The sequence below is a fragment of the Lycorma delicatula genome, chromosome 5 (genome assembly GCF_047948215.1).
Source record: "Lycorma delicatula isolate Av1 chromosome 5, ASM4794821v1, whole genome shotgun sequence".
Classification (NCBI taxonomy): Eukaryota; Metazoa; Arthropoda; class Insecta; order Hemiptera; family Fulgoridae; genus Lycorma; species Lycorma delicatula.
This window is the reverse complement of record NC_134459.1, coordinates 52,189,121-52,211,533: the sequence shown is the minus strand read 5'-3', so window position 1 is coordinate 52,211,533 and position 22,413 is coordinate 52,189,121. Positions and strand designations below refer to the sequence as shown.

At 28.8% G+C, this 22,413-nt stretch overlaps 1 protein-coding gene across 4 annotated transcripts in view; it reads right to left on the bottom strand.

Moving 5' to 3' along the window:
- The window catches only part of msi (RNA-binding protein musashi), a 1,037,545-nt gene extending 1,015,999 nt beyond the window's left edge, over positions 1–21,546 (bottom strand). For 3 of the 4 annotated variants that reach the window (XM_075366117.1, XM_075366115.1, XM_075366113.1), the window contains exon 1: positions 21,391–21,546. The gene's annotated coding sequence lies outside the window, so the exon portion shown is untranslated. The remainder of the gene's footprint in view (positions 1–21,390) is intronic. The other variant, XM_075366114.1, reaches the window with a different exon arrangement.
- Positions 21,547–22,413: the final 867 nt, after the last annotated feature.

The following is a 22,413-nucleotide window of genomic DNA, read 5'->3' as shown; positions in this document are numbered from 1 at the left end:
AATGACGTGTTGCAAACATATCCCTTATTTATTTTTTTTTCAACCCAATGGGAGCTTGAAAAGGGGCTGGTATACAAAAAGATTGTTTCCAGATAAAAGGATTTGCTGAATTTCATTTTATAATGTTTAATGTTTGTAAAGTTATTTGTAGTTTTCTGTATTTATTAATACTATTTATATATTCTAGCCTTTAGCATCAATAAATAATTTTTTTTAAAAACATAAAAATTTAAATTAAAAGAAATATATAAGTGCTTTTAAAGTAATAAATTAAATTATAATATTATTGTGTTTGTGAAAAATAATTTTGTTCAGATGTATTACGTTTAGTAATTAAAACTTTCTTTTTTTAATATTATTTTATCTTCTTATACTTTTTAGATTTTACTATTTTGTTAAAATCCTGTTTATATAAATAGAAAGAATAAAAAAACGGAATGGTATCCAATCACATAATATTGAAAAGGTAAAAAATATTTTTTATATATTATATTCGTTATATTTACTGGTAACTTTGTATTAACGGTGATTTAACGAACAGAATCAATAAAATAATCACATGAAGTGACAAAGACGTTACACGCGTAGATTAACTATCACAACTAAACTTAACACAATACCAAAATAAGAGATTAAATAACAACATGAGAGGAAAAATAATGCAATGATTCATATCCATACTAAAGAGCGAGATAAGACAGACTAATTGCTCCAAGTGTCGTTAACAATACAAAATGCTGACTAGTTAATATGTGATACAGTCTCTTCCCTGTAACACGATCTCCTCTGATTTTAATATTGACAGAATAAAATATATAAATTTTCAAAAGAATATTTAAAAAGTTTACAAAACACCATTTGAAAATACACTAGACGATGTTTAAGTTACTGAAATACGTGTATACTTTCTGAAATAATCATCACGAGCTATGTAATGCAACATTAATTTCTTACGCTAAACAATATATAATGACATTCACAAATTGAGTAGCAATTTTTAAATTTGATATTAGAACACGCTAAAAAGTTGTTCACAAAAAAATCTGTTTTAAAACTAGAACACGATTTTCACATATATTCTTAAATAATCGTAATCAGGAAATAACTGGTAAGCAATATAAAACCGTACTCGTAAAGTAACCGCTGCAGAATCGGTAGGTTGTGTTGGAATGAAATTTTATGAATGGTGCGGATAAATTAAATAAGAAAAACATTAAACGTAATTTAAATGTTGAATTTATTTACCTTATTGTTACAAAAGATGTTCAAAATGACCACCCTGGACGTCGATGCACTATTGTGCTCGACTGATAATATTAAGAGTCGTCTGACGCAAAACGTTGTTGTCAGTTGCGTTGATTTCTCGTTGAATGTTCACCTTTGGTTCATCGATATTGTGGAGATTAAATATATAAACTCTCTCCTTTAAGTAGCCCCAAAGAAAAAAATCGCAAATAGACAACAATGGGGAACGTGGAGGCCAGCGTCCTCTGTTGACAGCCTGTTCTCTGTCTCCTTCAGTTGTAACACAGTATGGTTATTTTAATTCATGTAGAATTTTACGAAAAGTTGTATATTTAACACCAGATTGTTGGGATAACTTAGGTAGTGATTTCTTTGGACTGACAGTAATTCTTCTTTCAATATCGGCAATGGCCTGTGGAGTTCTAACAGAAGGTTGCCTATTTTGTTTTGCATTTGAAACCTAACCTGTTGTACGCCATTTTTTAACTAAATCGTGTATGCTACTCTTCGTTGGGATACAGACATTTTGAAATTTTTCTACGAATACTTGACGTGATTCTTCAAACGATCCAGAACGAATATAGGCCTCAAAATATAGCTATCCTCTCTTGGATTGAATAAGGCATTTTACATAAACACAACTGCACTCACAATACTGCACTCACAATACTGCACTGCAATAAAACGTACACGGCGTTAGTACGTAATCAACTGAAAAACGGCAGCAACAATCAGTAGTAACAAACATTCATTTATCGTGCTAGTTGGGTGAGAGTATTTCATAAATTTTGGGCAGCGGTTTCATTATGGGTTCGGTTTTATGTTGCTCACCCAGTACTTTTAGAAACTATTTATAAATACTTACTGGGACATTTAATTCTCAAAAACTAAAACATTAAGAAAAAAAACATAAAATGTTATCAATTTTATTAATAGAATTCAATCCCAGTCAAAAGAGGAACGTTAACTTATAAATAGTCTGAATCATTAAAACTTTCGACTGAAAGTTTTCAAACGCGACTGAAAAACACCCTTTATGTACAGTTTGATAGAGAGATAGAATTAACCTTAAAAGATAGCATGAACGAATAGACGGATATTCTCTATCCCTTAAAACAGAGATTCTCAATCTTTCTAGCTTCACGATCCCCAAGAAGTAAAAAAAAATTAAATAATAAATTTTTCGCGATCCCACAACCCAATGAAACCTGATAAAAACTATTTAGCTACGTTGGTAGCAACGGACATGAACGTGCATGGATGAAGCGTACAAATTATTTTGTGAAAACGTTGTTGCAGTTGCTAAGTTACAAGTTGAAATTCACAGCCAGTTCATCGAAATGATTTTGATACATTTTGGTTTGCTCGTCGAAGTGATTATGGAAATTTAATCACAGAAGAATAGAAAATATTAATCTCTTCCGCCACGTCTTACCTCTATGAAAAGGGTTTTTCGTCTATGGTTGCGTTAAAAACTTAATATAGGAATCGTCTTAGCACTTGAAAACAATTTGCTTTTGTGTTTTTCTAACATAGATCCACGTATGGAGAAACTTTTAAATGAAAAACAAACGCAACCATCGTATCAATTTATTTTTTTTTACACGTGTACTTATAAATGTAAGTAAAATGTTTATAATAAATGATTCTATTTCTCATAAAATTATTTAATTATTGATTAAATTAAAGTTGAAGGCTAATTTCATGATATCCTTTCATATCACCGCGACCCCAGGTTGAGAAACGCTGACTTAAGAGTTTTAATCACAGAAATAGTCCCGTATTTAAGGGAAGTATAATATTCTTAAAACAGATTCAAAAAGAGATTTTTGAAAGTGTAAATAGTTTTTAGATTTTGATTTCTTATCATTATTTAAGAATGAGATTTTTATATAATTTTTAATGAAATACGTTTTTTAACTGTTTCCTGTTAATTATGAATATTTTTGTTTATTTTGGTTTCTAAAAAAATATTTTTCTGACGGATTTTCCTGGAGATGTTGGGTTATTTCTTACGTCCTCTACATTTTTAACGAGCCAGCATATAAATCCAGACCTTATAAAACACAGGAACATTTTGTTTCTCATCTGTCTACACAAAGCAACTCATTTTAGTAACAGTTTTCTCTGTGGCCGTTTATAATTTTCTCTGTCCACAACGTCACAGCAACTTATATATCTGTGGATATTTTAGTATTTAATTATGTACGTATTTTTTCATTAAGTAACATATCATTTTGAGTAAGAAAAAAGTAAGTTTTGGACGAGAAAAAATCATCAGAAGAGAAATAAACAAGAATTCTCACGTCTTACGATTACTTAAAAAGATAATTTATTACCTTTACATCATGAAATTGTTTTTATAAAAGTGGAAGAAAATTTTTTTTCTGCAAGAAACTTCAAGTATTTACAGGCAAATCACTTGCTGATAATCTTTGTTCCAGTACCTAATTTTTCGAGTTCCGGACATCGTTTTCTTTCTCTACAGAATTTAGAATTATTTTTTTTTCATAATATCTGCACCGGTAACGTCTCAACCATTCACGAATCGTGTTTTAATCTTTTTAATAAGAATCGCGTGGATTTCATAGACATATCACATTTTTACAGTATTAAATTCCATTACTTCAAGAGAACATTTTTATAATTTCAATATTTTAGCCGCAATTAAAACGACGGGAACAAACTGCACTTTGCGAGCAGTAGCAAACAACCAAAGGGAAAAGGAAACATAACGCCCACATCAATAAATTGATGTTTCCATAATTAATCCTTTTGCTTTTTACCGCTTCTTTTGGAAACAGGAAACACAGAGCAACTTTACAGGAAAAACTACATCAGCAAAATACTCCTGTATGTTTTGGTGTAAACATATCTTATTATTCGTTTATTATACAGTGCGTTTCAAAATTAATATCGGGGTTTTAAAGCTATGTAATATTTCTCAAGTACGTACTTAAATTAGTTCTACATGAAATGAAAGAGCAACTCAAACAGTTATAGCTGTGCAAAATTTTAAAGCTTAAAGAGTATGGTTTGCGTGTTAGCTTTGTAAATGAAATGATGCACCGTGACGATGAAGACTTTCTTTATCGTGTAGTATTCAGTGACGAATCAACAATGGAAAATTAAACATTAACAATACACGTATCCGGGGATCAGAAAATCCTCACGAAAGATTGCAGTGTGAACGAGACTCCTCAAAACTGAAAGGTTTTTGTGTGCTGTATTCCGACGGCATGTTTACGACCGTTCTTTTTCGCGGAAGCAATGTATCTGCCATGAACTACCTTAATATGCTGTAACCATGGCACTTTCCTCAACTGCAATACGAACCACAGAACTTTACTTGGCAAAAAGACAGTGCGCCTCCTTACTGTACTTGATTGACTGAATGAAATTTTCCCCGACCGTTGGATAGGTGCCGGAGACCAGATGATAGGGCTTGTTTGCCGCGGCCTCCACGTTCGCCCGATCTGACCTTGTGCGATTTTTTTTATTTTTGGTTTTTAAAATATCAAGTTATATGCCACGGTTACCGGCTGCCCTACCGACTTCAGATAAAGGATTGAAGCAGCCGTCGCATCAATCACTCAAGACTTGCTGATTAAGGTATGAGATGAACACTCCTATCCGCTGGATGTGTGCCATGTGACGAATGATGCTCACATTGAACACTAGTAGAAAATACTGTTTGAGTCGCTTTTTCATTGCATGTATAATTTACCAATTTATGTAAAACTTAGTAGATATTATATAACTTTAAAACCCCCATATTCATTAAAAACAGATACATTTATAACTCGCTATTAATAAAAAAAAATCTACAGAAATCAGTCATAAACCGAGATTATTATACAACTTGTCACAATTTTATTACAAACGAAACTTTTTAAAATATTCCACAATAAAAAGAAATTAAATTGTTGAAAAATCTACTTTATTAATAAAGATGGAGAAATTCCATTGTTTATAACGATAGGATACAATATTAAATATTATTTTACAATGTTAAACATGTATGAAATGTTTCTATAGTAAAAATACTAAACTTTTCCCCCTCCCGTAAATATTTAAAAAAATGTAATATTTCTTTAATATATTTTAAGTTCATGCTATCTGTCTCATTTTCTTGAGATAAATTTATATCCTATCCTAGAAAAGTTGTTTAAAGAACAATTTACATCCGGAGTAACAGTACAAGGTGAAAAGTTAAAGATGCTAAGATTTGCGGATGATATCGTAATTCTAGCTGAGAGTAAAAGGGATTTAGAAGGAACAATAAACGGCATGGATGAAGTCCACGCAAGAACTACGGCATGAAAATAAACAAGAACAAAAACAATGAAATGTAGTAGAAATAACGAAAATGGACCACTGAATGTAAAAATAGGAAGAGAAAAGATTACGGAGGTAAAAGAATTTTGTTATTTGGGAATTATAATTACTAAAGGTGGACGAAGCAGGAGCGATATAAAATGCCGAATAGCACGGGGGAAACGAGCCTTCATAAATATAATTTGTTTACATCAAAAATTAATTTAAGCGTCAGGAAAAGATTTTTGAAAGTTTATGTTTAGAGCATAGCTTTATAAGGAAGTGAAACTTGGACGAGATTGGAATCAGATGGGTGGATAAAGTGACAAATGAAAAGGTGTTGCAGCAAATAGATGAAGAAAGAAATATTTGGAAAAATATATTTAAAAGAAGAGACAGACTTATAAGCCACATATTAAGGTATTCAGGAATAGTCGCTTTAACATTGGAGGGACAGGTAGAAGGATAAAATTGTGCAGGCAGGCATCGTTTGAAGTATGTAAAACAAATTGTTAGGGATGTAGGGGATATACCGAAATGAAACGACTAGAACTAGATAGGAAATCTTGGAGAGCTGCATCAAATCAGTCAAATGACTAAAGACTAAAAAAAAACGAAGGTGGTTTGTAATCGATCAAAATGGCCAATCTAAGCGGAAAATTCAGAATTTTTTAAACTAACTTTTCTCTTTCGACTGTGGCAGGCAACCAATATTGTATTTTTTTGTCAACAATTATTTATATACAATTTTTCTTTACTAAAACAAAGATATAAGAAAGATTTGTTTTTTTTTCATTCTTTCATAGTGTTCTGCCAGTAGCAAAACACTAACAACGGCTGCTGCTCTCCACCTTGTTCTATCATTTGCTAACCTCTTTGTTTCAGCATTTTTTCCGTTTTCTCAATCACATTCCCATCCATCAACTGAAATCTCTTCCATCCATTCACCAAGCCTTCAATCGCATGTACTAAAAACACCTCATAAAATTTTCCTAGCCAGTTCCTTTTTGCTATATTCAATCATATTTAGCATTTTTCTGTTCTCTCTGATTCTCCTTAATACCGCGTAATTTAACGGATAAAATGCTAAATATGATTGAATATTTAGCTTTTAAGAAAAAGTCCAAAATATTTGGATTTTTTACTTTTTCTTAACTGCAGTAATATCCTCTCATTAGGAGCTTTTCAACGATATATAATAAGTGGTACTTATTTTCATTGATTTCAGAGTTATAGCCAAATAAAATTTTAATTAGTGATATATTTGAATTTTACAAGGGGAAGGCACATCCGTTCAAATACAACTTCATCTCCTTTTTTAACTTTAATTTAAATATATTGATTTATTAATAATTATTATCCTCTGATTGTAATAAATTTTTACAATAAATAAAAATTCAACAACAATAAAAAAAATATATATAGAAAAAATATCAGAAGTTTTTAATGAAATAAAATTTTATGTACTTTTCATTTTAAAAAAGTGTGTATATGTAATTTAATAAGCGTAGAAGAAAGTCATGTAGTGTCCACATCAGATTTTTTTTATTAGGGACAAAAGGGTGGATAATTAAAGTAAATTTTAAGCAATTATATAGAAAACCAATTGAATTTAGATTGATTAAATTCATTATTTCAATTGTTAAAAGAAAAATATATACATGTAATTGAGTAAAGATTGAAAACTAAATAATAGAAATCGAAACAAGAATTTTAAAGAAAATATTTCAAGCGAAACGCTATTTTAAACAGTAATATATAATAAATGAATAATTTAATAACGAAGTGAAAGTAGATCAAATGTAGAAATTTTACATACATTAACACATATAAAGAGTGGATATAAATAATATTTTCACTGTTTAGTATAAAATTGCCCAATAAAAATTATTTGATAAATGAAGGATAAATATGCAACGTACACTTCGATCTACTTTTTTTTAAGTTAAAGAAATATAACTTGACTGACAGGACGATCGATGCCGTTCTTATACTCTTTATAGTGAACTCGCGTTTTGATAGCCATCTACTACGACAACGTTCAATATCATTTTATTGAAGATTATACCTTCCGACAGCAGTTGATATCAGCACGCAGCTGCTTTTTAATTACTCGTGTTCTATGCTTTACATAGCTTGTTTAATAACCTAATTTTTTATTTAAAACATCATACTTCACCCAGAAAAAAATTTTCCTTCTTGTTTCTTCTTTTTTTTCTAAGAATATATTTTTTTAATATTCAATTAATACATTTTTTACGATATATAACTTCTAATATTTGATTATTTTTTTTTATAATTAAATTATTAATGAGTTTGGATAATATTATTCAATAAATATTATCTTTAAATTTATGAATTTACGATAAGATTTAATTTACATTTATTTTTTTATTAATTCGTAATTTATTTCTAAAAAAATGTTAACCTGAAAAAAATTTACTTACTCTCCCACAAAATTCTTTATATATTCTACAAGTAAAATCATGTTTGGGGAAATTCATACAGTAATTCCCTAAAACTACTATTCAGTAAATAATCTATTGAAAGAATATTTTTAAGACGAACCGATTAAAAATTTTACAACAAAAGAGGTTTCCAATTTAGAACAAAACATTCCCATCTACGTACATATTTCATAATTTTTGTTTATTCTCTTAACAGTTTTCCATATAATACTGAGTATTGGTGTGTGTGTGTATGTGTATAGGCAAATCCAATTACAGCTACCGGCTTGCCAGGCCTCACGTAGTTGCACACGTATTTCATAATTAAATAACATAGTGTTATGAATTTGTATTTCTTATTGAAGCGTTATTACTGGTGATTTTTTTTTACTTATTTTTTAAGGAAAATTATTATATTTAAAATGTTATTTAAAACTAGATGTTAAACGTATCTGTTTTGGATATAAATGTTATGAGTATTTTTATTGATGTTACAATAGAATCGTATTTATTGCAATATAATTCTTGTTTTAAAGCTATGTAAACGCAGTGTCATCGTTTAATGTTTATTGTGCTAAGTTATATACCAAGCTAAAATATACTGAGTCACATAAAACCGAACCCATAATGAAACCGTTACCCAACACTATTTATGAAAGATTCTCACAAAACTAGCGCGACTAGTGAATGTATATGTTACTACTGACTGTTGCTGCCGTTTGTAAGGTGGTTACGTGTCAGTGCAGTGTACATTTTGTTGCAGTGCAGTATTATAAGTGCAGTTGTGTTTGTGTAACCCACCGGGTTCGTCTAATGGTGAATGCGTCTCCCAAATCAGCTGATTTGGAAATGGAGAGTTCCAGCGTTCAAGTCCTAGTAAAGTCAGTTATTTTTATATGGATTTGAATATTAGATCATGGATACCGGTGTTCTTTGGAGGTTGTTGGGTTTCAATTAACCACACATCTCAGGTATGGTCGAACTGAGAATGTACAAGACTACACTTCATTCACACTCATACATATCATCCTCATTCATCCTCTGAAGTATTATCTAAACGGTAGTTACCGGAGGCTAAACAGGAAAAATAAAAAAAGTTGTGTTTGTGTAATTCATCGGGTTGGGCTAGTGGTGAATGCGTCTTCCCAAATCAGCTGATTTGGAAGTCGAGAGTTCCAGCGTTCAAGTGCTAGTAAAGACAGTTATTTTTACACGAATTTGAATACTAAATCGTGGATACCGGTGTGCTTTGGTGGCTGGGTTTCAATTAATCACACATCTCAGGAATGGTCGAACTGAGACTGTAGAATACTACACTTCATTTACACTCATACATACTATCCTTACTCATCCTTTGAAGTATTATCTGAACGGTAGTTGCCGGAGATTTAAAATTGAAACCATACCGCTTTATAACTTTACAACAACTGAAGGAGACACACAAGTCCGAAACGACTTGATTATTGCAACTGGTTTCTTGAAAACATTGTTGGTGGACAAACCCGATATCGTATTTTATGTAGACGAGGTATGGTTTCACTTATCTGGCCATGTAAATTCGCAGAACACCAGGTATTGGATGACGAAGAATTCCCCCGATATACTCGAGGGTCCATTTCACGATGAAAAAATTGATGTTTGGTGTGCTGTTTCCGGTAATAATATAGTGGGACCAATATTTTTTGACCGGACTGTCAATACATAAGTTTGCCTCACAATTTTCGAAGAATTCTATGCGCAATTAACAGATAATGAAAAAGATTACACCTTCTTGCAGTAAGACGGAGTAATGTGTCACATATCAAACGCTTCACTGAATCGTATTCATACAGCTTTCATAAATGAACGAGCTGTCAGGAGAAGACGTTGGCTTCCACGTTCCCCAGAGTTGTCTATTTGCGATTTTCACTTTGAGGCTAATTAAAGGAGAGATTTTATGTATCTAATCCCCACAATATTGATGAACTGAAGGTGAAAATTCAACGAGAAATCAACGCAACTGATAACAACGTTTTTCGTCAGACGACTCTCACATTATGATCAGTTGAGCACAAAGTGCATCGATGCCCAAAGTGATCATTTTGAACATCTTTTGTAACAATAAAGTAAATAAATCCAACATTTAAATTATGTTTTATGTTTTTATTATTTAATTTAACCGTATTATTCATAAAATTTCATTCCAACATAACCTACCGGTTCTACAGCGGTTTCTTTATGGGTTCGATTTATATGTTGCGCACCCTGTATAATACAATTCAATACAATTATTATGAGTTAAACGTTCAAGATCTACTAATTAAATCATATAAATTGTTTGGAGAACATGGAATATATACTATGAGGTATCTTGTTTTCTGTTATTTTTATATTTATATAAAGCTGCATTTTATTTTCCCAACCTAAAAATATGGGGAGTGAGAACAAAATTTAGACTGCAAACTACTGGAGGAACATCATTCTGTTTGTTTGGTGAACGTGTCTTCTCAAACTTGAACGAACGGTGGGTCCGTTTATTTTATCTAAAATAAACTATATCCTCTGGGTGTATAGCATTCCTATTTAAAGTTTTTATTGTCCAAATAGAACAATATTTGAGTGTCTAATTACGTTTTAAATTTTTTTTTTTGATAATATGATCAAATTGACTTTTTTTTAACAAAACAATTTTTTAAATATTTACTGTTTTAAGTACATACCCGTTTAAAATACACAATGAGGCCGGTTGAAAAAGTTACAAGGAGTTTTTAAGATACAAAAAGGTGCTTTCAAATTACTGCCGGAAAATATTTCAAATGACGTCATGAGAGACAGCGTAATATTTAAAGTTATACTATTACGAACGATAACATAACACACATTAGTGTTATGTTCAACTTTCATTAAAACTGTTCTTTCGTTCATTTATAATCCCGTTTAGGTAGAAAAGGATAAATCTGTACGAGTAAAGATAAAATAAATAAGGCTGTTTGGGACATTTAGGTTTAATTTTATGAAACGCAAAATTAATAAGAAAATAAAATCCAAGGTAACAATTTAAATACGTAAATTTAATTGTAAATATATCACAATAAAAAATATAAATACAATAAGAATATTACAAAAAATACAAAACTCAAAAAGCTAAATATACAGTATATATAGCGGCATGACCTGTCTACCAGGATGTAATTAAGAAATATGTAATTTTTTTTTTTTAATTATCTACTCGCTTTTAAAATTAGAAAACAAATATGGAATCTAAATTATAAATTATAATATTAATTATTAATAAAAATGATTATTAATTAGAATTAATATAAATTATTAATAATTTTAACATCGCAATGTCAAATTCAATTTAAATTCAACCGATTACCAGTATAATTAATTGATTCAGGAGACAGAGGCCAGGATTGGCTGAAATAATATAATACCACTGGAAGACCAGACATGGTAATGCATCAAATTAACAATTAACCAAATCGTCCCTAGTTTGTAAAAAAATTTTAAAACATTTATAAACTGTAATCACGAAATAAAAAATATTTATATAATCGAATAATAAATTCTAAATAATTTAAATAAAAGTATAAATTTAATTTCAACATAAGTTATTACTATAATCTCGCGTTTCATAAATATAGGAATACGTTTTTATAATTCTTTACAACTTAAAAATTCACTAACTTCTATTTTCCTCTAAAATGTCTTAATCAAGAAAAGGTTTCGGAAACTCAGAAAAAAACAATGGATCCGTTCAAAAGATGTATAATATTTATATTCCTTTCTTCTTTGTACTGTTGCACTTAGAACATATACAATAATCTACATTTCGATTCATCTGAGAATTATAAGACACTATAGAACCCGAATGACTAAACTTATGAATTTTTTAAAAAATATAATAGATTAACTTGTACTCTGTTTTTTTCTATTCGTGCATTCCTGGTTACATTTCTTATGCTTGCAAGAATCGCCCCAAAATAGTACTTCTCTAATCCTATATATTCAGTAATAAAATTAATTTCCAATCCAAATTTCTTGACCGTGTAGACTTCCGTTGGGTATTACTTCAGAGAATAAGATGAATGACAATTTTTTTAGCGGGTGAAAATGCCATGCCATGACCGAGATTCGAACCTGGGACTTCCGGATGAAAGGCCGAGACGCTACCATTCGCGCCACGGATGGCAAAACTTTAAACCGACGTATATTTTTGGTAATCAGAAAAATTTTCACTAAGTGACAATTTTCTGATTGTGCCAATTTCTTTATCCGTCTGTTCACCCCTAATAATTTATGGATATATTAAAATACATTTCCAATGACTAAACCGAATGTAGATCAAAGAAATAGTTGGGAAAAGAGACGAACAATTTTAAAATTTTTTAATAGAAATCTCTTTTAAAAGATTTTTAAAACATTTATACTACGCCCCCAACTTCAGCACCGTATAACGTCGTGTTTTTTAACGATTCTTTTACAATTTAATTTTTTTTTGCTGAAGGAAAGATATCTTCTTCAACCAAACAAAAGTTTCATATTATTAACAGAAAAGTTAATTACAATTTTTCAATCATTAAAGATTGCACCTATCAGTAAGAGAATTCTAGAGAGTGGTACTCCAATGTTAACTAATTCTATAGAATTTTTTTCCAAAAAAATCCATTTTTCTTTCGTCCATAAACCTTCACCTCATCTAAAAACGTAATCTTTGATTTTTCTACGTTCATTTTTTTTATCGTTTTGCATAAAAAACATTTTGTAATTTGCTCGAAATATTATGTCTATAAATAAAAAAAATTCTGGTTCAATTGAATATTCTAATAAATTTGCTGATATCATGAAAACAATATAACAATAACTAAATATATGTTGATTTCTACAAAGAATATGATTTTGTACACCATTTAAATATAAAGAAGTGTTCTAGAATGAATTCTCTTGCCAAAGTTTAATATGCTTATTAGTTGAACAAAGGAATTAAATTTCATGCAGCCTATTCAACTTCAGAAACCCAGAAAAGTGCTAGTTAATCCAAACTTGCATTTATAAAACAAAATAGAAAGAAAGATAAAAATTGTTTTGACTTGCTAATGAGGTGTTAGACAATGATCGTTATATTTAAAAAAAAAAAAAAATTACTGTTTACAATTTCTAATACGGTAACCGCGTACAGCTATCTATAACGGAACATGATTTATTCAAAATATTACAAAACGAAAAATGACGACGTAAAATATAAATTTTTTATGTTAAGCCTTCATGCTTATCTAAAAATAGACTTATGTGGATAATATAAAACTTCAGTAATACCAGTCATAAAAAAGAATCATTCCTGACGGTCGTGCGGTTCCAAGTTTTATGTGAACATGTGATATGTAAACTAACAAACATGATTGTTTTTAAATTATTTAATTATATTTATTACAATTACTATTGTGTAATACAATAATCGCGTGAGGTTTAAAAAAATAAAAAGAAAAAACTGACCTACCTATTTTAATTTATAGATTGTATATTTATAAAAATGAAATTATGAGTGTAATAAAAACAAGTTATTGAAATTAAAATAAATTAATTGTATAATGCATCAATTATCGTTTTATATACTAATTAAAATTTATATTTTATTATTTTATAACCCAATACTTCACTGACAAAATATTTAAAAATGGAATTACTTTTTTATACGCCACTTGAAATCAAATAATTAAAAAAATTATCTTTATTTTTTTAAATTATAAATTAGATAATAAATTTTTTACATTGTATAACAATATAAAATACATTATTTTTAAAAAATTATACAATAAAATAAATAAATAACTTTATTCTCTTAAAAATTACGTAGCCTTCTATTATTACAATCCATAATAATCAAAAATATTAACATATTGTTAATTAATGTATATAGAATATATTAGTTCTAACATTTAACATGCTAAGTAAATACAAGGCCAGAGAAAAAACACACACACAATATACCTCACAATATTACAAAATATTCACACATTTATCTTCCTGGTTAAATCAGTAAAATATAAATACATATAGATATACTAAAAAAACTGACACAGTTGTACGACTTTCCCAGACTGTAGCTTTAGCCGCCAGGACAGTAGCCAGTACTACAACTACGGGTTGTTTCTGATGCACGGCTTACACATACATACAAACACAACTTAAATTAAAATATTTGTAATTTTATTTAAATATCGTATGTTTTAATTCAATGATTACTAAAGCGTGTGCGCATACCGTATTTAATTCGCGCAAGTGTGGCGGTACTAGCGGCGACGGTCGGCTCTAACTAAACTAATATAATTTTACGACTTACACAGAACAGATTTCTCTTGTACGATTGGCAGACTGGTGTAGTAGCGAGGCTTAACGCACCAAGTACCAAGTCAACCGAGCGATCGAGTTCGAAACCCAGCCAGACCAATTTACTTTTTTACACTTTGAATATTATACATTTATTTAATTCTACCGCTCACCTGTGACGTCACAACATAGTAGTTTAGAGAATTTTTTGTCAAGTGGCTGCGATTTTGCAAAACGTTTTTTTGTAAATTTTTAGTTGTTAAAATGTGCCTAAGAAAAATATGACCTTAATTAAGCGAAATCTCGAGATACTGAGGGTGACCGAGCTGTACAGCCACATCCCCTTGACCTTTTTAGTTGGAAATTTTTTGGCATCAATGCCCTATATATAGAAGTAATCTGACCAAGTTTGGTCAAAATCGGTTTAGCAGTTCTGGAGATATAAGATGATTTAGGATCCAACACCGAACACACGTGCATACGAACATTAATATCTGGAAAATTTCTATCCGGCTTTTGGTTCATTAGGTGTCAAAATGTCAAGATCCGGTGAAAACTGCATGTGCTCAAATTGGACCGATTACAATACTCCCTTTTAGAACTATAGCTCTGCTGTAGTGCTATTCTAGACGGGAAATTAAAAGTAATATACCTATATATATATATATAATATTATATTTAATAACATTTAATTACGATATTCAAAAAAGGGATTAACAAATCAAATCTAGTTGAGTTTTTGGAAAGTTCAATTATGAAAAGAATAAAAAATGTAAAGGAATTTAATAATAAAACTAAGATATACTCATACATTTTTAAATAAATAATTACCCAGAATTTAAATTAAAAATTATACATAAATAAAATAAGAGCCAAGTCTGTACAAGACTACACATTTTCTGGTACATTCACACCGATTTTTACGACTCAGCTAATGACTTTAATTGTTGATGCGAAAATATAGAAACTAATATCTTTAAAATTATTATTTATCTTTTAGCCCACCTTAGGTTTAATAGTTAACTCTTGCAAATCAGTTGTTTAACAGCTCAGTCGAAGGTTTTAAAGTTCAAATCCTGGCAAAAGTTAGTTGTGTTTATACGGATTTGGTGATAATTTGGTGGTTGGGGTTCAATTAATCACACGTCTTAGGAATCGTCGGCTTAAATCTGGGCAACACTACAGCTCATTTACATGTCATAGCATCTCATTAAGCTGTGAGAGGTTGCTTATTGTTTACTAGGTGAACAGATTGTTATATACCTCACAATATTACAAAATATTCACACATTTATCTTCCTGGTTAAATCAGTAAAATATAAATACATATAGATATACTAAAAAAACTGACACAGTTGTACGACTTTCCCAGACTGTAGCTTTAGCCGCCAGGACAGTAGCCAGTACTACAACTACGGGTTGTTTCTGATGCACGGCTTACACATACATACAAACACAACTTAAATTAAAATATTTGTAATTTTATTTAAATATCGTATGTTTTAATTCAATGATTACTAAAGCGTGTGCGCATACCGTATTTAATTCGCGCAAGTGTGGCGGTACTAGCGGCGACGGTCGGCTCTAACTAAACTAATATAATTTTACGACTTACACAGAACAGATTTCTCTTGTACGATTGGCAGACTGGTGTAGTAGCGAGGCTTAACGCACCAAGTACCAAGTCAACCGAGCGATCGAGTTCGAAACCCAGCCAGACCAATTTACTTTTTTACACTTTGAATATTATACATTTATTTAATTCTACCGCTCACCTGTGACGTCACAACATAGTAGTTTAGAGAATTTTTTGTCAAGTGGCTGCGATTTTGCAAAACGTTTTTTTGTAAATTTTTAGTTGTTAAAATGTGCCTAAGAAAAATATGACCTTAATTAAGCGAAATCTCGAGATACTGAGGGTGACCGAGCTGTACAGCCACATCCCCTTGACCTTTTTAGTTGGAAATTTTTTGGCATCAATGCCCTATATATAGAAGTAATCTGACCAAGTTTGGTCAAAATCGGTTTAGCAGTTCTGGAGATATAAGATGATTTAGGATCCAACACCGAACACACGTGCATACGAACATTAATATCTGGAAAATTTCTATCCGGCTTTTGGTTCATTAGGTGTCAAAATGTCAAGATCCGGTGAAAACTGCATGTGCTCAAATTGGACCGATTACAATACTCCCTTTTAGAACTATAGCTCTGCTGTAGTGCTATTCTAGACGGGAAATTAAAAGTAATATACCTATATATATATATATAATATTATATTTAATAACATTTAATTACGATATTCAAAAAAGGGATTAACAAATCAAATCTAGTTGAGTTTTTGGAAAGTTCAATTATGAAAAGAATAAAAAATGTAAAGGAATTTAATAATAAAACTAAGATATACTCATACATTTTTAAATAAATAATTACCCAGAATTTAAATTAAAAATTATACATAAATAAAATAAGAGCCAAGTCTGTACAAGACTACACATTTTCTGGTACATTCACACCGATTTTTACGACTCAGCTAATGACTTTAATTGTTGATGCGAAAATATAGAAACTAATATCTTTAAAATTATTATTTATCTTTTAGCCCACCTTAGGTTTAATAGTTAACTCTTGCAAATCAGTTGTTTAACAGCTCAGTCGAAGGTTTTAAAGTTCAAATCCTGGCAAAAGTTAGTTGTGTTTATACGGATTTGGTGATAATTTGGTGGTTGGGGTTCAATTAATCACACGTCTTAGGAATCGTCGGCTTAAATCTGGGCAACACTACAGCTCATTTACATGTCATAGCATCTCATTAAGCTGTGAGAGGTTGCTTATTGTTTACTAGGTGAACAGATTGCGACGTGTGGATTAAGAAAAAAATTTATGTATTAAAAATTGAAGTCAATTTTAAAAAATAATATTTTTTTAATAATTTTACATAAGATCGGTTTGCCTTTTAGTAAAAATTTTATTTTATAATTCCATTTTTATGTAACATACGAATAAGTTTATAGAATAGAAACTACCCGTGTGAAAAAATTATCGTACACAAGAAAGGGAGAGAAAAAAAATAAGTAAGTTAAGGCTCCAAAATGCAAAAGTATTTTTTTTTTTCTTGTGAAACTAGTTTGAATATAAATACGTTACAATAACGTTAACGATGAAAAAATTCAAACAAACTGTCCTTTAAATAATTTTCAACTTACATTTTCTGGAAAAACTTAAACATTACTACTTCAAAAAAAATAATCATCGGCTTCATATTTGATGTAGAATAAAGCTTAAGAACAACAAAATTAAAATTGAGAACTAAATTTTTTTTTGTTACTTCTTTAAATCCAGTTTACTGAATCTTGATTGAAACGTTTTTGAATATTTTAAGACTTATTCCTTTCATTTTTTATTGACGGTAAGAATTTAACAAATTTAAACAAATAAAATATATCCTGATCGAATTAATTTATCAGTAATTTTAATTAGTAAATTTAATCAAATTAACAGTTCATAGAAGGATACAATTCGTACAGTTTAGCTATTTTATTAATATTAATTACCAACTGAATTAATTTTATTTTTTAATTAAAGCCTTAAATAATATATGGAATATTTTGTAATGAAACAAATTTTAATCCAACCGTTTCTTTTTTTTTTTTTAATTTTAAAACTTAATTCTTCTTACAAGATAAAGAGACAATGTTTTTTTTTTCTAAATTCAATTGGCTTTTTAATTTACATTGAGGTATTTTGAGATCGTTTCTTTAAAATTATATGTACAATCAATATTTATACAATATACACAGCTGATTTTCACAATGATAGAATTTTAATTTTTTTAATTTTGAGAAGATTCTAAATAGAAATTGTTAAGATCCGTTTTAAATTTCATTTACTTTTCACGATATAGTAAATTTATCATATAATGTTAATAAATATTTAACAAAAAATATCCATTTTTATAAAACTATGTTTAGGTGACAAATTAATTTTTTTTATGAAAAGAAAATGATAAATTCCGAGTTATATATGTATGTATAATTTTAAAAACTATCCTTTTATTTTGAAAAAATTATAATATTATTATTTAATATTCGTTAGTATAGCTTAATCAGGTTGTAATCGTGTTTAAACACCTGTTCTGAGGTTAGAAGTATTTTCATATAGGAATGAAACATAACGTAACTCCACAATCACGTAAAATTATATATTATGTTATTTTTTTATATTATTCTTTATATACCTATATTGGATAAAAAAAATGTCATTTTTTTAATTTTATAGTTCCTAATTACGGTATATAAAACTATTGAAATGAAGTTAAGATTCGTTGCATTCAGTCTTACAAAACTCAAAATTCTAAGCAATAATTTAATTTGTTAAATGTAAATTAAGTTACCGAAAATTCTTTTTATTTTCCTGTAAAAAAACAATGTCGTTTAAATACTAGTTATTTTTTTTTTTAAACCGTTTGTCAGATCTTCATTTGGTGACCTTGACTTTCTTTAAACGATGACAATAAAATTAAATGGTTCAACTAAATAAAAAACTTTTAACTACTCTTTAACTAATCTTATTAAAATTTTATTGCATACATTAAAACCGAAATAACTGATAATAAAGAAAAAACTTAAATGTATATACTAAATTTAAATTACAAATTTATTTCATGGATATTTATGATCTACTATATTTGGACATTAAATAATGTACTCTTATTCAACTAATCGACCATCAGACTATTACCTCATTTCAGTCAATTGAAATTTATTAATTTATTATAGGTAATTTCACATGAAATTTATAGTTACGCAAAATAATAAGGAAAATAATAACAATAAATATTATAAAAGATACTAAAATAATTAATTGCTCATCATTATGATCTTTTAAATATTAATTAAAAAACAAATAACCAACCGTAAAGTCAACACTTTTATTATTATTTATCTTTAACTTTACCGAAGAACCAATAGATTTTCTTCAAAATTATTACATTTTTTTTCTTTTTTTACACATATATTATTTAAACCGGTTACTATTCACTATTAAAGAAAGCTAAACGAGAAAAAATATGATATAAAATATTTTTTAAATATAGATTAAAATTAAATCAAACAGTTACAAGTTGTTAAGTATTTAAATATTAAATGGTAGTATACAACCTTTTTAAAACCAAACAATAACTTTAAATTTAAAAAAATATATGATAGTTTATGTTTTTAATTAAATTAATAAACAAATATTTTTTAAATGTAATTTCTGACGTCCTAATCTGATTAATTCAGACTGACTGTACGATTAATAAACTAAATAAAGTAGATAATCATGGTCAATGAAGACCGCTAAATGTACTAGCTAGTTTATTGTTATTAAAGGGTAGCTTTAACGAATTTATTAAAATGATATACTTTACCAAGTGTTATTACTGTTTCAAAAAGAAATATATAATCGTAAAATATAAGTGTATTGAACTGTATTTTAATCAATTTGCCCATTTCGATGGCCTTGGATAAACAAGAAATTTAACAAGGAAGATGAGATGGATCAGTGTAAAAAAAAAACAATTAGACTCTGCCTAATATCCAGTTGATACCAATTAATAAAGAAGCCAGTTAACAATAAACCGAATGGCCAAATTGATCAGTAATATTAAATATTAAAGTACACTTTTCTTTTTTTTTTTTTTTTACAAAAAAGAGTTTATTTTATGAATAAAATGTGTAATTTAAAAGAATCACTCGACTGAAAAAAATCCTTGGAAAAATTTTTACACTATTTAATTGTAAATAAAAATCTATCCTTCTGTATATGTTATTTCAGTTACTCTAAAAATACAAATAAATTCGAGAAATTTCTGCAATTTCGATTTTTATTGAATCAATAAAAAGTGACCATATATTTTTTTTTCTCAGACTGATATTCAATTTTCCTTTATAAAATTCAGCAGTTTAACTGTCAAATATATTTATTTTTTCAATGTAAACTGTTAAAAAATATTATTCTGTTTTTATTTTATGGCCTATTATGAAAAATAAACTAAGTAGAGATTTATAATCGAGCAGGGCAAATTTAATAAAATATTAATTTCTATTTTAATGAAATATAATGTTTTTTTATTATCTTAAATCATAATCAAAATTAAGAATACTAATAATTTAAATAAATAATTAATTTAAAAATCATTTTTAATCTGACAATTTTATTTATTTGGAATTAAAAATAACATTGAATATTATTATTAAAACCACGAAACTGTTTACCTTATTGCCAATATTTTTGTAGTTTAAATTAGTAATTAATTCCTAATAAAACAAGTTTTTTTTTTCAAAACAAATGTGAATTTAAATGATAAAGAAATATAATAATCATTAGCCGAAACCTGATCATAATTTAATATTCTATACAAAAATAAGAAAATAGTTTTAGTGTTATTTACATTAAAAAAATCTAAAACTGAACAATGACACGAATTAAGCTGGAAACCTCGTGGTCATTAGGCTGTGTAAAAACATTCTTAAATCAGTCAACTAACAACTAAATGAAACTCATACAAAATAATTTGATTATCTATATTTACGACTAACATAAAAGAAAAAATTTAACTCAAAAGAAGAAAAATAAAACATAAAAACAGCCAATCAATTCATGAAATAATTCAAATAGTCACAGTCGGAAGCCTACGGGAGACTTAATAAAATCGATAGTAGAACATCGCGCGCGGCACAGCAACGTCTACCAACTCCCCTAACCTATATACAGTGAGACAGCCTTCCCTTCGTAAGAAATTTTAACCATACATAACGTAGAAAGGACAAAATAATAAATATGTAATCCAGAATAATCGATAAATTGTAATAAAGTACAAAAATAATTCGAACGATATACAAAAACATATTTAAAATTGAATTTCTACTACCGTTAAACTCAGATTTTTATAGCCTAATCTTAATTTATTTTTGTTTGATATTTTTATATTTGATACGAGTTACGGATAAATTTTGTTAATCAAGAAACATCTGCAACGTTCTAGAGCACCAATCTGTTATAATATAAATCAAATCAATTTACGACTTACCAGAGGTAGTTAGCATTCACAAATTGTCAATACTGAAATGTAAGTAAGCACAAAAGACATGAGAATTTTAAAGCGGACACGGTCACACTACAAGTAAAAACTGTTGCAGCGCGATCCTAACACAACACATGTCAAGCAGTGACTAAGCTAGCAGCTCTCAACTATACACAAAGACGCCGCTACTGTCTATACGCTCGGAATATTCTACGAATACCTCCGATCGGTTCCGAGACAGAGGTAACCATAGCAACCCGACTGCCCTTCAGCGCGATCTACCGCCCTCCCGACAAACCACCCCTGTAGAACGACGACGACTAATACACATACGTAATGTTTGTGCGTGGAAAATCTTTAGAAAACTGTAGAAAATGTTCTCAAGAATTTACCGCAAATATTACTGATCTCTCTCTTTCATTAGTATATGAAAAAGATCTTTTTAATCTCTGTCGTGTCTGTTTACTCGTCATTTTAAATCTAATTTAATAATTTGAGCATGATGTAAGACTGATATTAATTAGCAAGCCTTACTACAGAATAAATAGATTTCTCCTTGCCTCATTCATTTTCTATGAAAACTTATACCATATAGTCATATGAATAATAAAACCAAAGCAACGCTTTTCTATTCAAAGAAAAAAATATCTTATAATTAATTAAGCTTCATTAATATTTATGGAAAATGAATAAAACTAATTTATATAATTTAAACAAATTTTATAGAAAATAATTATAAAATGTTAGCTTTTAATGTACAAATATTTATTAATAAAATAAACGAAATTAATAATCAGGATATTACAAAAAAAGATAAAAATAAAAATAACTTTTATATATTTATGTATACTCATACAGAGTGTGTCTAAAATGATGGGCTGGCTATACTTTTTCGGAATCTACTTGCAAAACTAAAAAAAAATATTGTTAGGAAAAATAGCAATTTCTCCTTCGTTCTCCCTCTGACCACCATCTTGTTATTTTTATATAATAATTTATATCTTAAGTTCGGATAGACGAATTACATTA